The sequence below is a fragment of the Canis aureus genome, chromosome 9 (assembly GCF_053574225.1).
Source record: "Canis aureus isolate CA01 chromosome 9, VMU_Caureus_v.1.0, whole genome shotgun sequence".
Lineage (NCBI taxonomy): Eukaryota > Metazoa > Chordata > Mammalia > Carnivora > Canidae > Canis > Canis aureus.
Window position 1 is genome coordinate 12,436,294 of NC_135619.1, and position 17,959 is coordinate 12,454,252.

Consider the following 17,959-nt stretch of genomic DNA (forward strand, 5'->3'; position numbering starts at 1 on the left):
GTGTGCCATGACTGGCCACTCTTAATGAGCGAAGAAATTAAAAAGGTGCCAACGCTTCCTAGTTTGGCCAAAATACTAAGTATTGTTCCGGGGAGGTGGGTACTGGGACAATAAGGATACCTGATGAGCAACTATCTTAACAAGAATTCCTAAACAGTTGGGGGAAACGGAATCCCTTGTTGGAGTTGCACCTGAATGATGTTAGCACTGAACTGTGAAAATCAGGAAAGGTTAAGTGGTTGATGATGGTTCTGAAAGCAGTGGATCCTGAGGTCAACTGGATCCTGCTGAGGGAGTTGTGAGTGAGAACTAACACAACAGTTATAAACTTGTATTATTAACTTGGCCTAGGAAACTCACCCATCCCCTTTTTAAGCATCTCACAACTTAAAAAAATATCTAATAACACACTGAAAATTTAAGTATATAAAAAGTTAAGTATGTGTAAAAATAAATACTTAGTGAATAACCACTAGGTGATTATCATGGACACAGCACAACAGGTGTAGCGATAATATGAGATGGAGGATTTTGTATTCAAGTAAGGTTTAAGTGCCTCACATCCTAATTATTACATTTTTTTCTAAGGGTCGTTATAAGCTGGCTCAAACCCACCAAAAGCATGAACACTAAATTTTCTTTTCTTTTTTTTAATATTTTATTTATTCATGAGAGACACAGAGACAGAGGCAGAGACAGAGGCAGAGGGAGAAGCAGGCTCCATGCAGGGAGCCCGATGTGGGACTCAATCCGGGGTCTCCAGGATCACGCCCTGGGCCGAAGGCAGGCGCCAAACCGCTGAGCCACGCAGGGATCCCAACACTAAATTTTCATTCAGAAACACAAGTTATAAAGTGTAAATGAAAGGGGAAGAGAAAAAGTGAATATATTTTCTGGAGGCAGATTTCTGAAATGTATTCAAATATGGGCACAGGTTCTTTAATTTGGTGATTTCATGTCATCAAAAAGGCACATATGAAAAGAATTCCACCCTACAACCACATAGTATGAGACTAGTTTCTGAATCCAATCTTAGGAAACAGAAACCAGAAAAAAAAAATTTAACTTTTCTTTTTTCCTCCCTCCCTCCCTCGTCTACCCAATCCCCTCCTTCCAAGTCAGGCAGAAATTGAAGTGTTCCATCACAATAACCAAGAACCATGGTCAAAGGCAGAGCTTCGCTCTCTCTCCTAGTGGCAACTGTTATTACAGATTCTTGGTTGAATCACTGATCTCTTGGTCCAAAAGATATGATTCATGAAAATAAATATTTAACACTTATTTGCATGAATTATTTTGAAAATCCTTTGCAGAACTCCAGTTTCTGAAATGATGACCAAATGATACTTAGGGTGTTACCATAAGAAGATGCATTATACACTGCACAGGCCATGAAAAGAGTCAGTAGCTCCTGGCAGAGTCAGTAGCACACCAATTCTCCATTTTAGTTTGCTATTTTGTAGGCCATGGGCACGCTCTCCAAACACAGAGAACCCTGGCAAACAATCATGCCCCTTGCCTGCTCCCTCTGTAGATCCTTCTCTCACCAGCACCTACCATCATATGACTCTGCTCTACTAATCCAATGCTTCCTTTGAAAAGGAATGTCTAACACCAAAGGTCTATCAACTTCAGAAATCTTCAAGCCTGAATTTACAAACACAAAAGTCACTATGGTTAGTCCTCCTCTTTCCACTCTAGTGCCAAAACACTTCCTTTTCTCATTCAAGACAGGACTTTAATTTATTCCACTCTTGCTTTCCTAAAGGCAGATGTAGAATCTGACCCATGCACTTTATTCTGCTTTAGATGTCCTTTTTTTTTTTTTTTCAGCCCCTCTCCTTTCCATTAAGTTCAAAATCCCCTTGTTTAAACAACCATTTTCATTCTTGATCTTACATTTGGAACTTAGCCTTTCCCTCCATTTGCATTACAGCAAAGAAAAACAGAAAAAGATATCTGAGAAAAAAAAAAAAGGATTATATTTCATCAAAGAGAGGTCTGCTTGGAATCTTTAGATTAAATGTGAAATGGTAGATTTTTGGTTATGAGATTTAAAAGTCGGTTGTACTACCAGACACAGAAACATGCATATAAACTTGCAACACCTTTGGGGAATAAAGCTATACTATAAATTGTTCCTGGGGCACAATATACCAGATATTGCTAAGGAAGTCTGTTTAATAAATTATATGCTTATCGTTAAGGCAGCAGATGTGACTCAGTATGATGCTTAATTGTTAGTAGAAACTTTTCTTCTACTTTAATTTGAATAATATGTCATCTATTAAAAAGACAAAAGCAGTAAGAAATGATTTAATACATCATTAACTAATGCAGCAACTTCTGTATATAGACTTCCTGGAGGTATTTTAAATCATTATTTTGTTGTCTATAATTTTTAAGGTTTAAAATAAATGTTCATATCAAGCAATTATAGGTGGTAATAATTAATGAGAGCTTTACCATTATTGTGTAAAAACATATTATACTGCATTATACCTTGACAGATTACTAGTCAGTGATAGCTATTAGAAGTCTTAGTAGGCTCTCTGAGATTATTCACTCAACAGTAATTAGGTGTGTGGATGTGCAGCTTGGAAATGGGAAAAAATGTACTTTGCACTCTTTGTCTTACTCTGAATTCAACTGTCATTATAGAATACTGTATGTTTTTTACATTTCTTAATAAGGCTATACGGTTGTTCATTACTTTAATGATAATGGACGAATGTATTGAATAAAATGAAGAATATGAGAGTAACTAAAAAAGTTTTATCAAAAATTAAGAAATAACTTTGGAGAAGAAAAATTTCCAGAATTAATTTATCTTTTTTTCTTTTAAAGATGAGTAGATTGATGCCCAGAATTTACTAAGGATCCATCCGAGGTCACAATGCTAGGTAATGCCAGAACAAGGATGAGAAGCCTAGTCTCCTAAATCATACTGCTTGATCTTTCCTCTCAGTTCCACTTCTCCTAGAAAGGAAATACAGGAAAGTGGCCAAATGTCCAGCCAACAGTGATTCAGAACTGAAATCCCTGAGCACTTTTCTTTGCCAGAAAGTGCTGGCCCCAAGCTTATAGATTTTGGATTTTGAACAAAACTAAGGTGAATGACTTAACTCTCCCTCGAAGGAGAGTTTTATTAGAGGAGAACCATAATTAATATTTACATAGTTATTGGTTCTTTAGATAAAAAGAAACATACACATAGTGTTGAATAATACATTTGAAGAGATTTCCATTACATTATCTAAAATAAAATTGGAAAATAAAATATACTCTTATTAGGAAAATTTGTACATATGTCTATCATGTTCATTGATGACAGTAAATAGGAACAACTGTATAAATGTATTACATGAGTTTGCATGAAGTATAACTTTTAATCAAATTAAAACTAAATTTTAACATTAAATATACATAGATCAATGACCAGAAAATGCTAATCTAATAGCACACATTTACAACAAAGTGTTTATGTAATCTTTAATGATGGCATTAACCATCAAATTGTTATGGATTGTATAAACAGTTGGTCAATTTATGAAAGTCAGTTTAAAAAAATCAATCTTTAGTAAAATACCTAAATAAGGAAAACATCTCCTTTTTACTCTACTCTTATATTCTAAAATGCTTGATTTTGAATAACTTAATCTTATTCTAGGTAATTTTCTTTAAACACAATAATTGGATAGACCTAAGTATGTGTAATAATCAGGGATATAACACACTGGAGAAGGGTGTGGGAGAGAGGAGAACTGCCTGGATTATGCCCCAGATCATAAATATAGAAATGGAGGTTAGGGGGAAGTATTTAGAGGTAAAATACTCTTCTTACCAAAGCTCTTTGAGTGATATACATAAAGGAACAAGAAATGGGTGTGGGACACAGGCCATCGAAATGAAGTTGAAAAGCTGATGTCACAAATGTAACCATCCTGTTGAGCATCTACCCAGATCGCTACAGCACACCTGACACTTCTCTCAAAAGGTCGGTGCAGACACATCATGGCATACCACAAGTGCAGTCCTTCATTCACCCAAACTTTTAGGTACTGTGTCCCTCACTAGAGATACAATAATAAATCAAAGTAGACATGATACCTTCTCAGAAGATAAGGAAGGGGAGGCTGTATTAGCAGGAGAGCACGATTAGGGGAGACAGACATTAGATAATCCCACAAATGAAGGTGCAACAGCACAGTGAGGTTAAGTGTAATAAAAAAAAAAAAAGCACCTTCCTATGAAAGGATGCAACAAAGGATTAGACAGGAAATTCGGGAAGGCATTTCAGTTCATCTCCAAAGTTCAAAAGCAGTACCTCTGAAGGAGGGTAGTAGCAGGTCAGAGTCACTGGTAGCGCAAGCATCTGTACAAAAATCCTATGTGTTCTTTAACAGTCATGGTGATAAGTCTCCTTTGATCAAGGGAAGTTAAAACTATTGCTGGTTCTTACATCCTTAACCCTTCATATCTCATGCTAATCCACATAGGGACTAATGTCTGTGTCAGGATCTACTTTATGGCCCTGATACCATATGCGACCCCACAAAGAATCCCCTGGACTTAGACCAAGATCTGAATTCAATGATAAAATTAACAGTTCCTAAAGCCTATATACTTACTCCAGAGGAACTTCTATGACAAGGTTTGAAATAAGTTTGGAAGATGTGGCATATACTATACCCTTCCTGAAAATTCACCATACATTTTATCATGATTATGTTAATACAGAAACTTGTTTCCTAGTCATGTTTCTATATTTGACACATATGTGTGTGTATATATGTGACATATATCATATGTATTATAGGCATTTATACTTATACAGGCTTGTTTACTGATTGGTTCCCAGAACCACTGTAGAGATTAAAGAACCTAATAAGCAGGGATGCCTGGGTGGCTCAGTGGTTGAGCCTCTGCCTTTGGCTCAGGTCGTGATCCCAGGGTCCTGGGATCAGAGTCCTCCATCGGACTCCCAACAGGAAACCTGTTTCTCCTTCTGCCTATGTCTCTGCCTCTCTCTGTGTCTCTCATGAATAAACAAACACAATCTTAAAAAAAAATAACCTGACACATGTACAGTGTTCATAATAGACCCATGGAAAATGATGTTTATTGTTGTCATTACTTATACATTAGTTATAAGAAAACCAAGATTTTCTAGGCCACCATGTTCTCCATCAAAATCTCCAGATGAGGAACCACTCAGATGCACACATCAGGCATGCTTATCATCCTACAATTTCTGCTTTAGTTTCTGTAGCTTCAACATAGTTCACATGATTTCTAATTGGCTCTAGCCAGATCCTGAAACTAAAAAGGCTACATGAAGGCTTTCTTCACTTCCAGTTTTGTGCATTTTCTGATATGAATATTCATTACACCTAAGATATCTATAATTTTTCTTCAAAGCTCACCTATATTTAGTGAAAGTAATTTAATTAAGTAGATTTTAAACAACTCTCTTCCTTGTATTTATTCATATTATGACATTTTTGTGTTAATTTCATGTACTGTACTAGAAAAAAGCAAGGACCACAGATTTGGATGTTGGCATTGACACTGTGGAATTCCATTGTTCTGATTGTGCTGCTAATGATCCTTTGGTTCCATGGATAAAAATCTCATTTCCTGAAAGCCAAATCCCCCAGGAGTTGCTGTGGGTTTTTTTTTTTTTTTTTTAACTTCTTCTTTGTACTGATAAGCAGGCAGTGCATCTGATTTAAAGGATCAAAATGAAAACAATTTCTCTCAACTACTTTGATGTTCCCCAAGATAGGAAAGAATTTCTTCACTCTCTGTAAAATGCTATACAGCTTCTGGAAAGAATGCTGTAGCTTGTGGAAGAGTTGGTAGTGGCCAAAGATAATAAAACCACCTGCCACCCCACCAGAAGTAACATTTAATAAAATTGGCCTTTCAGTTCATTCCCAAGGGGCCAGATGTCCTCAGCTGAGTATTCAGGCAAGAGCAGCTTCAGCCCCACCCACAAAGACCTCTTTAAGCTTGTATTAAAAAAATATCTGCAAAAGCACTTTTGGATATCTGTGATGCCTTAGGACCTTGATTCAGGTTATTGGGTCAGCAAAATGTATTACATTTCCTGCAAAACTGACTAATGGTCTGTTGCTGTCTCTCATAAAGGCAGATGTAGATAATTTACAAAGACTAAATCTGAAAAATAGTGTGAAAGAGAAAGTTCACCTGTACCCCCAAGAGAGAAAGAAACAAAGAATGAGATGTTGAGAAAAAAAATCTTTAGACATTTGTGTCTTTTGAGGAAGGGAACAGCAAAAATGAATACAGGCTCCCCACCACTATCCAAAAGTAGGGCATTCCTAGAAAACCTTTTGTAAGTTGAAATGTTGGTAAAGTAAAGAAGCAATGAGGATTAATTTACCTGGGAAAATTGTTGAGCATTCTCAGACATAAAAAATAACCTCTTTTAGGCTTTTCTGATGCCTCAAGACACATCTTGCTAAGGGATGCACAAAATAAATTGAGATAAAGCACAGATGTCACAGATACAGTCCAAAGCTGGAGAGACTGGTTGCTGACTCTCTCTAGTTCAGGGGAAGATATTTGCAGTGCCACTGTCACGGCTTGGGGTGCACACTGCCTCTATTACTGCTCACCGCAAAACAAATGCTAAACACTATTTTTGCTTTTTGCCTTTTTTTTTTTTTTGTAAAAGCAAGAATTCTCTTCAAATTCCTCTCAATTAGCTAAAACAAATACTAATGTAGGTCCTTCATAAAAGCAAAGTGGTTCAACAAGAACTTTCAAAAAGTGCGGAGGAATAACCTGTATGTAGGTGAAATCTTATACTATGATTTAGCATTAAGTAGGTCAATTTCTTTCATTTCTCATACTTACTTATCAAAGGTCATCTATAAATATACATGCTAAAATAATTTGATTTTTTAATTAGAAAAATAGCAGCTAACCCACCAGTAACTACACTAATATCCTGTGACATAAATTATTCTAGTACAAAATTATATTTTTATTTTCTGGGTGTTTGGAGAACAGTGGTAAACAAGATAGACAAATATCCCCCAACTTCATGAAGATCTAAGATACCCTTCTCTGTTTTCTCTGCCTCAAATTCATGAATTTCCTAGAGTTGCCAGAGGCAATCCACCAAAATTTCCTGTTCTCTTTGTATTTCTGTGATCCAGTTTGCTTCTGATCACAAGATGGGAAAAATGGAAGTCAGTGTAGGAAATGTTTTAAGTGAGACATTGCGAGAGAAGTTTCTGACTTTTCTTTTTCAAAGATTTATCTATTTTGAGGAGATTGAGGAGGAGCAGAGGGAGAGAGAGAATCTCTAGCAGACTCCCAGCTAAGTGTGGAGCCGGACACAGGGCTCAATCTCACAACCCTGAGATCATGACCTGAGCTGAAATCAAAAGACTGAACATTGAACCAACTGAGCTACCCAGGTGCCCCTTCTATTTGATTTTAAAAGAGGGCACAACAAAACTCTCTTAAGAGGAATCTGGTTTACATTGTGATATCTGAGAAATCTGGATCATCTGAATAGCCCAGTAACTGCAAGTTGTCAAAACTCCCTATTGTATTCGTGAAGAAACTGGAAGTTTATAAGAAGGTGGTCAGTGACTATGTCATTTCATCTGGGTCCAGTCATTTTACCAATCCATATTCCTTTCCACAGGGAGGGAATGAATTCATACAGAAATTAGAACTGAGGGGCCCTGGGTGGCTCAGTCGATTAAGTGTCTGCCTTTGGCTCAGGTCAGGATCCCAGGGTCCTAGGATCAAGTCCTGTATCGGGCTCCTCATTTGGCGGGGAGTCTGCCTCTCCCTCTCCCTGTGCTTCTGCCACTCCCTTTGCTTGTGCTCTCTTGCTCGTTCTCAAATAAATGAAAATATTTTAAAAACGTTTTTAAAAATTAAAACTTAGACATTTGAATTGAACATGATATTTTAAAGCTCACTAAATAGATATGAACATAAATTTATATATAAACCTCACTCTAAATTCATGGAAAATAAAATTCATTAGTGAGAATAAAAAAATTAAAACACTGTCTTTCACAAAACTTCAAACACATTTATCAGAATTCACATCACCAGCAAAACAGTCAAAATGCATCGCACTCCAAATTGCATCCCATTTCCCTCAACCTATTTAAAGAAATTGTCGGGATCCCTGGGTGGCGCAGCGGTTTGGCGCCTGCCTTTGGCCCAGGGCACGATCCTGGAGACCCGGGATCAAATCCCACGTCGGGCTCCCGGTGCTTGGAGCCTGCTTCTCCCTCTGCCTATGTCTCTGCCTCTCTCTCTCTCTCTGTGACTATCATAAATAATAAATAAAAGAAAAAAAAATAAAGAAATTGTCCTCTCGAGAAGTGTCAGTACTCATTGCATACACGCTCGCTGGAATGGCCTCCAGGTGAGCTGGTCTTCACATTGCCGGTTCCGTGGGTAACCATCCTCTTAGGCAACAAGTTAGCAGTATTTGCCCCAGGCTTTCACTCCCTCCTTCCAACAAACACTTTCTTCTCTTGATTCCAGAATACTGCGTTCTCTTGGTTTTCCTGCTACTTGAGAGGCTGTAACTTTTCGGTCACTGAATCATTCTCTTCTTTCCAACCTATTAGATAAATGCTGGAGTGCTCAGGGCTCATTCTGCAGAAAGTCTCTTTTCTCTATTTATAATCACCCTAGAGGATATCACCAAGCCCCCTGGCTTGAGATACCATATAGTCTCAGATGACACAAATGTCTATCTCTAGCATTGAACGTTCCCTTAAAAGGCAGACCCATCCATCTAACAGTATTCAACATCTCTGTGTGGATTCATCTGCGGGGTTCACAATGGAACTTCTGACTACTCTTCCCTGATTTTTCCCTTCACTACCCCTGTCTCAAGAAATGACACCAACATCCGGTGGTTTGGGTCAGAAAGGTTGGAATCATCTTTAAATTTTCTCTTTCTCTCTCATTTCACACGGAATTCCTTAAAAAATCTTATTAGCTCTAAAAAAAAAAAAAAAGAAAGAAAAAGAAAAGAAAAGAAAAAAAGAAAAAAGAAAAAAAGAAAAGCACAGTATCCTCCAAACCTAAAATCTGTCATCACTCCCACTACTATCTCCCAAGTCCAAGCCACTGTCTCTTACCTATAACTGCCCAAGTCACCTGCTCCTCCTCTGGGATGTACAATCTATTCTACACACAGGGACTGGATCTCGCTTTTAAATGTGTCTCAGATCAGAGAGCTTCCAACAGCTTCTCTTCATACTTACAAAGATCCCCCAATCGTAACCAGAGCCCACAAGGTTCTTACATCTCTATCTTTATCTTCTGCCACCCTTCCTCCACTCTAGTCCCATTACTATTTTTCAAGTAAATAATTGATAGTTCTTCCTCAGGGCTTTGACACCTGCTCTTTTCTTCCTGCTTGAAATACTCCTTTTCTTGATATTCACATGCTTAACTCCTTCATGTTGCTCATGTGTCACCTCCTCAGCAAGGCTTTCCCTGACCCCCACTAAGTAAAATATAGCTTCTCTAATTCTTTTATCCTGTTTCTTTTACTTCAGAGAAATCATCACCACCTGAAGTTATAGATCTATCTTCATTTTTAAAAATTATTATCTGTTTCCCAACTACAACATAAGCTCCATTAGAGCAGGAACTTACTCCATATGATTCACTATTATAACTCAACAGCCTAGAATAGTGTCTGGTACGTAGTATGTGCTCAATACATGGTGTTGAATGCATAAGTAAATAAGTCATGACAAAGCATACTACTTTATCTCATGAGGGTGTTAGAGGAATTGATTAGCTATTACTTTATTTTTCTTTAACATTTTCAACCCAACCAGTACTGAAAACAAATTCATGATTTCTCGATAGAGGTTTTAGAATCTATCCAGAGACATTTTTTTTAAAATGGGTACCTAGCTATCCATAGATTTAAAGAGATGATCTCTCTGCATACTCTAAGTCCACGACCAAAACATGTCAATGACCTGTATTTATTGGGACGATCTGTTCCCCTTTGACTCTTAAAATAAAAACAGTCTTTTATTTTTAGAAACCAGGATTTCCTTTCCCTGTAGAGGTTACAGCCCAGACACATTCAAACACTCAAATGTTTACAATGACTTTGGCAGACTGCTCACCCTGAGGAACCATGTTTCCCCAGTTTAGAAATTCCAGGTCTCTGAGGGTCTAATTCTCATTTTCTGTGCCACTGTGGGTATTCCTCAGTTGACTTATCAGAGTATCTTGACCTTATCACCTTTAGAAACTTCAGATTAAGCAAAGAAAAATTAATATGCTGATTCATCAGGTTAATAGATAACCACAAGATCTTGGTTCAGTTCACCTCTCTCACTTATCAACTACTACTTTCCACTCTCCTCTCAGCCACTCTTCTTGGGACTCACAACTGGCCCCATGCCTCATGGTCTCCTTCTTTGCTGTTCCTTTTGCCTGGAACACTCTTCCACCTAACATATACCTTTGCTTAATTCAGGTCTCTGCCCAAATATCTTTATATTATATACCTCACTGTGTTTAAGTATAATAGGCACAGAGCAGAGTCAGTTAATGGTTGTCAAATGAATGTTCCATAAACAGCATATCTTGGGATGCCTGGGTGGCTCAGTGGTTGAGCATCTGCCTTCAGCTCTGGGAGTGGTCTCCGAGTCCTGGGGTTGAGTCCCACATCGGGCTCCCCTGAGGGAGCCTGCCTCTCCCTCTGCCTATGTCTCTGCCTCTCTTTCTGTATCTCATGAATAAATAAAATCGTAAAAAAACCAAACAGCATATCTTCATCATCCCTTCCCAATTCCTCACATTATCCACTGAATGAATTTTCCTTTACTTCAAACTAGCAGTCTATCTTGACACCCTTAAAATATGATTTTTTCTTAGTTATGAAAAAATTCACTTTATTGATTTAGCGAATTTTACTGAAATGTAAACAAATATTACAGCTAACAATTATTAATACAGTTTGCTAATTTGTGAACTAGCATATTTTAGGAGTTTATGATTTTGTTTCAGTACTTCTCTGGAATAATTTCCCCAGTTTCATTTTATAAGTTCCTACTGCCAATGTACTATAAAATAACCTCAATGTAAGTAGCTTCAAAGAACTAAAATTTTTAAAATATAGTTCTTAAACACATACATCAAAACCACTCCAAATACTTTATTTACATGTCTATGGGAACTGTATAATATGGCTACACAATTACTATTTGCAGGATTTCCCAATAAAAAAAATCAACAAAAGTATTCTTATTCTGTTAATTATTTGGGTCACAGTTGGGGTGCCTCAGTGGTGGAGTTAGTTGGGAGTCTGTCTCTTGGTTATGGTTCAGGTCATGGTCCCAGGGTTGTGGGATTGAGCCCTGCGTTGGGCTCCACACTGAGCAAGGCGTCTTCTTTGGGACTGTCTCTCCCTCTCCCGTTGCCCCTTCCCCTCATATGTGTGTTCTCTTTCTCTAAAGTAAATAAATAAATATTTTTTAAAAATGGAATTACAGCTATAATTATTGAATACATATAATGTGCCATGATTTTGGATTTTAAAATACTGGAGAAAAATACATTTAAATCTCTACAATCAACCAAAATGCATGCTAAAGGAATTAAATATAAAACAGATAGTTAAATAAATAAATCAGAAAGAAATACAAGAATATATTTGTCTGACTGGGGCAAGTCCTTTCTAATCATTTAAGGCAATAAGCATTCTGGTCCAGGATGGCAGGTGAAGCATACACATTAAAGTTTCATATTCAAAAAAATTTAAAAATGAAGTTTCATTTCCATAAATTCTACTGAAACAGTAAAGTACAAAGGGAATTTAAACCATATTACCCCTGAGTATGGGAGTGGAGAGAGCCATGGAAGAACCAAAACTTCTAACAAGTATCAAGAAGATGGAAATCTGATGGCAACATATCACATTAGGTTGTCACCTTTCCTGGCTATGTATTTACATAGAGACTCTGTGATTTCCCGCGGTATAAGTTTATAGGGAACAGAGGTCTTACCTGCATCATTCACTGCTAAATCCTCAGCACCTAGTATATTCCAGGTATATAAGAGGTGCTTAATGCATATTTATCTATTGGATGAATTAATAACCATCAATAGAAAATTAAAGAAACAAAGATGAGTCACTTTAACATATTACTATGCCACCTTTAAAATCCAATGCCAGTCACAAAAGTCTCAATAAATATGCTCTAAACAAATGAACAACAGTGGAAATAAAATCTTAAATGTTGTGAAAAATTTGCCATGATGCTCCAGTAAGTGAAAAAGATCATAAAATAGTAGACAATGAAACCCGTATGTTTGGGCAGCCTGGGTGGCTCAGAGGTTTAGCGCCACCTTCAGCCCAGGGCGTGATCCTGGAGATCTGGGATCAAGTCCCACATCAGGCTCCCTGCATGGAGCCTGCTTCTCCCTCTGCCTGTGTCTCTGCCTCTCTGTCTCTGTGTCTCTCATGAATAAATAAATAAAATCTTTAAAAAAAGAAAGAAACCCGTATGTTGTTAAAAATAAATGCATTCATAGAAAAAGGACTCGAAGAGAATCCAAAAATATCAACTGAAGATATATCTAGCAATGGTATTATGAAAGACTATATTATCTTTTGTGCCTTTTTGCATTTTTCAAGCTTCTCACTACATATGTATAATCCCTTTGTAATTAAGGAGGGGTGGGGAAGCTACTGTAAAACAGAAGGATTTAGTTCTGCTATTCTCTTGGAAGCACTATGCTATCTCTTCTCCCACTCTGTAGCCAGCCAGCTCACACCATGCCATGTGCCAGACTGTAGTCCCATTCTTCACACAGGAAAGGAGGGAAAAATGGAGGTGTGGCAAGAAGGCAGTTATACAGACAGGCAAGAACCAGGCTATGGGTTGTACTCTGCAGTCTAGGATAGAATTTCATAGCCTCTTCAGGTAAGAATATATGCTAGCTACCTCTGTATGTGTGTACATATGCCTATGTTAGGGTGGCACGCAGGTAGAGGTGCTTCCTCCACCACAGTGCAGTGACTAGCACCAAGATAGAATCATAGAAAGAACACCGCCATAGCAGAACAGGTCAGGCACACTTAACTCAACTACTTACTTATAGGTCATTACTGATCCATGCTTAGTGTCAGCTTCCTTACCTAAGTGCAAATAAATCATGTGGCTCTCTGTAAAGTCATTACAAGAGAGCCTGGCATATAGTAAAGTGCCATAAACAATCAATGTTATTATAGGGGAATGATATAAAACCAGTCACTGACAGATAAAACCCTATACTCCTACACTCCTAATTAAGCACGGATTCAATATGTATTTTCCTCCTACCATGTGCAAAATTGCTTCAGAGCAAATACGATAAGTTGCCGGCAGGGGCCCTCTGGGTGGTGCAGTCAGTTAAGCATCTGACTCTTGGTTTTGGCTCAGGTTGTGAACACAGGATCATGAGATCAAGCCCCACATCAGGCTTCCTGCTCAATTAGGAGTCTGCTAAAGTTTTTTTTTTTTCTCTCTCTCTTTCCCTCTGCCTGTCTCCCACTCCCTCACTGTGTTCTCTCTCACACACTTGCTCTCTCTCTCTCAAGTAAATAAATAAATCTTTTAAAAAAATACAAAAATACTGATTCAAAGGGATACAGTACCCTGGGGTTTATAGCAACATTATCTACACTAGTCAAATTATGGAAACAGCTCAAATGTCCATCAGTTGATGAATAAATAAAGAAGATGTGGTATGTGTGTGTAATATTTCTCAGCCATAAAAAATACCCGAAATCTTGCCATTTGCAATGACATGGATGGAGCTAGAGTGTAAGTCTAAGTAAAGTAAGTCAGTCAGATAAAGATAGATACCATATGATTTCACTCATATGAGGAACTTAAGAAACAAAACAAGTGATCAAAGGAGAAAAGGAGAGAGAGAGAGATTGAGAGGCAAACCAAGAAACAGACTCTTAGCTATGGAAAATAAGCTGATAGTTACTAGAAGGGTGGTGAGTGGAAGAATAGTGAAGTGGATGATGAGGAATAAGGAGTGCACTTATGATGAGCACTGAGTGTTATATTAAAGTGTTGAATCACTATATTTTACACTTGAAACTAATATTACACTCTATCTTAACTAACTGGAATTTAAATAAAAGCTTAAAATAAGGATGAAGCATGCAAATTAAGCTCTCTCACTGCCTTGACCCCCTAAGATATCTTCTGCTTTTATTCAAGTTTTGTAAGGCCATGATGTCTAGAATATGGGCAACCATCTTATGACCAAGGGGATAAAGCCAAAGGAATTACAGAAATACCATTCTTGCAACCTGAGACTGTGGTGCGGTAGAAGAGACCCTAGAGCCCCCTACCTACAAACTCCATGTTAAACAAATTTATGTGCCTTATTTCTCAGTATTATTCTGTGGGTTTTCTGTGACATGGATGGATGGAATACATAAAAATGACCAGTAATCATTTCCTTCCCTGTATCCATGTCCATTTAGCTATCCTGTAATTTTTAGTGCTCTCCCACTCTGGCTCTGAGACCGACTGTGTGATTTGCTTTAGCCAACAGGATATAAGCAAGCATGATTCAAGTTCTGTAGACTAGCATTTGTGCTCTCTTGTTGCCCCTGAAACTTGCCATTGCCATGTAAATAGCACACATGTGCACACACACACACAAACAGAAAATTTTCTTCCAGCATTCAAAATAATTATTTGATTCAGCAACGCGCTCATCCATGTCATTGATGAACATGTGAAGTTCTGATGTCTAACACCAGTGCTTCATTTATAACCTACCCACTCACATAAAATTATAAACCAACAGTCATGTCAGAACTACAACTGTTCATCATTTGTAGCCATAGGTTGCAACCATAGGATAAAAGAATAAAAAAAAAATAAGACAAAATTATTCTACGAGATATAATTGGCTATATGGAATTTCTAACAAAGGGTATTGCACATTCTATTACTTGTAAATTATATGCTATGTCACATTTTATATCATTAAAACTTCTAACAGTTTTCTTCAGTGCTTCCTGTTAAACATTTACCAGCATAGTGCTGAGTAGGATGCAATGTGCCATCCCGCTCCTTAAACCCCAGATGTTGAGGCAAAGAAGAGATTCTTCCATTTCTCAGTCATGAAAAAAGATAATAAATTATTTTCCTCAAGGAAATGGTGCTCAACTGTTTAGGAAAGGATGGTACAATTAGGGACAGTGGGCTGCAACTTGCCTATAAACCTTCAGGGAAAGCTAGAACAATGGTTGGAGGCCAGGTGAGGAAGCTGGAGTTCTAAAAACAAGAACTTTTTATTTGCATTCCTCCCCACGAATGAACAATTATTTGTTTTACTTTACTTCCAGGCTTTCTAAAATGTTTGCACCAATTAGGAATAGGAATCAGGTAACAACTTCTTATGTGGGCCTCATTTTTGAGGACCTGTGCGGGTATCACCAACTTAACATAAGGTCAAAGGCCAAAATATGACATTAATTGAGAACAGTGATTTAAAAAACTTTCCTGATTTTTTTCATAACCTTTACTTTCTATTGCCAAAATATGTGCATGAAAATAAGATCAAGGAGGCTAACAGTTTATTCCCTCCCCACATTTTCCTCCCAAAGTCATATGAGGAATAGAGTGTGGGAGGAGTGCAGGACAGATCTCAGGCTGGGGAAAATCAACCTCTTAGTTAAAAGAAATGGGAAGAGACATTGTTTGACTGTTTGGAAAAGGAAAAGTATAGAAAGAGAAATAACAAGACAGTGGATTTTTTTTTCTAATACAGAGAGAAAGGAAAAAAGTAAATTGGAAAAAGCAAGTTGCTGTGGTGGGGGGGAAAAAACGTGAAAAGAGAGAGCCAAGAAATGTAAAGGGCAGTATAGAAAAAATGAAGTGGCATATAAAAGAAACAGGAAGAGGAGGGAAAAAGAGCCAGAGAGAATGATTAGTTTCTAATTTGCTGTGCCATGATGAGTATTTCAGAATCCATTCTGCTAATGCTTGCCAAACTTCCTCCTTAAATTTAGGAGGCTGGCCATTTTCCCCCACATTTTAGGAGTCTGGGTCCTTGAGTGTTCTCAGTTTGATAATAGCTATAAATGAAGTCAACTGGAGGCTGGTGTTCACACAGTATTCTTATGCATTCTGTCTGTTAGAGTCTACATTTGATATCCTGACTTCTCGAGACATTCCTGAGACAGTAGACACTTGCTATTTTTGGCAGATAGGATCCGTTCTTCCTTCTTTTGGAAATGGTATCTATGCTTCCTGCTTCCTTTGGCAAGTCTCTTTTTTTTTTTTTTTCCTCTTTTATTCCTACAACTTCCTTTTCTCTCTCCACCTCAGGGAGAGCCACTGTAATATGCTTCATGTGTATCTTTGGTTTGTACATGCATGCATATATTTGATTTATAAAAATAACATTATGCAACATACCATTTTAGTCCTCTTTTGCTTTTGAGATGTATCCATGCTGCTGTGTGCACATCAAATCCATAGTTTCTGCCAGCTGCATTCCTTTGTGTCCACTATAATCTACTTATCTGCTTTTCTAGTGAGACATCCAGATTTCTACCAACTCACTGCTCCCCCCCATCAATGCTACAATAAAATAAGTTGATCTATGCTCCTCATGTATCTGTGTAAGAAATTTCTTGAGGCCATATGTACCCAAACTGAGTTATAATATTTGTATAGTTTGACTTAACTAAATAGTAACAGATTGCTCCCCCGGATGGCTACACCAGTCTCCACTTTCATCAGCAATACCTAAGGCTTCCTAATTACACAGATCCTCAATAACAGTTGGCATTATCCAACTTTAACTTTTTTCGCATTTTAATAGATGAAAGATGACATCTCATAATTCTTCTAGTTTGCGTTTGTCTAATTATAAAATGATTTGAGATTGTGGGCATTAGGAGTTTCTTCCTCTGTAAGTTAGCTGTTCCTATTGTTTTATTTTTCTTTTGGTGTTGCTTTCTTTCTGTAGTCCATTTTTTGAAACTCTTTTTTTTATTTTTTTTTTAAGATTTTTATTTATTTATTCATGAGAGACATAGAAAGAGGGGCAGAGACACAGGCAGAGGGAGAAGCAGTCTCCATGCAGGGAACCCTACCTGGGACTCGATCCTGGATCTCCAGGATCCTGCCCCGGGCTGAAGGTGGCGCTAAACCACTGAGCCACTGCGGCTGCCCTCTTTGTATTCTATATATTGGTCCCTTGTTGTGTTTTAGATATTATGAGTATCTTCCCCCATATAGTCATGTTTATCAATGTTGCTGATGGTGCCCTTTAGTGAGCAGAAATCCTGTGTTGTCATCAAATTCTTCAGTTTTTCATTTTATGATTTCACTCTTGAAATTTTGTTTAGGATGGCCTTCTTCCTTCTCTCCATTACAAGACAGTTTCCTAAATTTTCTTTGATTTAATTTATAATTTTAGCTTTCATACTTCTATCTTTCATCTACCTGGAATACATCTTTGTGTATCAGACTTAAAATGCATGTTTTATTTTTTCCATAAGCCAATTTTCCCAATATCATCTATTAATCCATCTGTTCCTCATTGATCTGTAGTGTAAGTCTTTATCATACATAAGATTCTCCCATATATATCACTTTAGTTCTGAGCCTTTCATTCAATCTTTTCAGTCTCTCTCTCTCTGTTCTTGTACCAATAAAACTTAAAAGAAATTATTATGACTTGGTATTCTTTTACTATTTCATGGTCAAATCTCTTTGTTTTCCTCTTCTTGAGGTTGCTTCATTTACTTCTGAATTTGTATTTTTCCATAAAAAATTTGTAATAAATTAGTGTTTTTTAATCTAACTGAAATTGTGATCCAGTTTAAGTTAGGGAGGTTTGACATCTTAATAATATTAAATTATATCATCCTACAAGCATGGAC

The 17,959-nt window shown here is 37.4% G+C and overlaps 1 protein-coding gene across 7 annotated transcripts in view; it reads right to left on the minus strand.

The window, feature by feature from the left end:
- The window catches only part of PRKD1 (protein kinase D1), a 323,586-nt gene that overhangs the window by 161,830 nt on the left and 143,797 nt on the right, over window positions 1-17,959 (minus strand). The window contains exon 1 of one of the 7 annotated variants that reach the window (XM_077908882.1): window positions 9,282-9,303. The exons of 5 other annotated variants lie outside the window; for them this stretch is intronic. The gene's annotated coding sequence lies outside the window, so the exon portion shown is untranslated. One more of the 7 variants, XM_077908881.1, reaches the window with a different exon arrangement.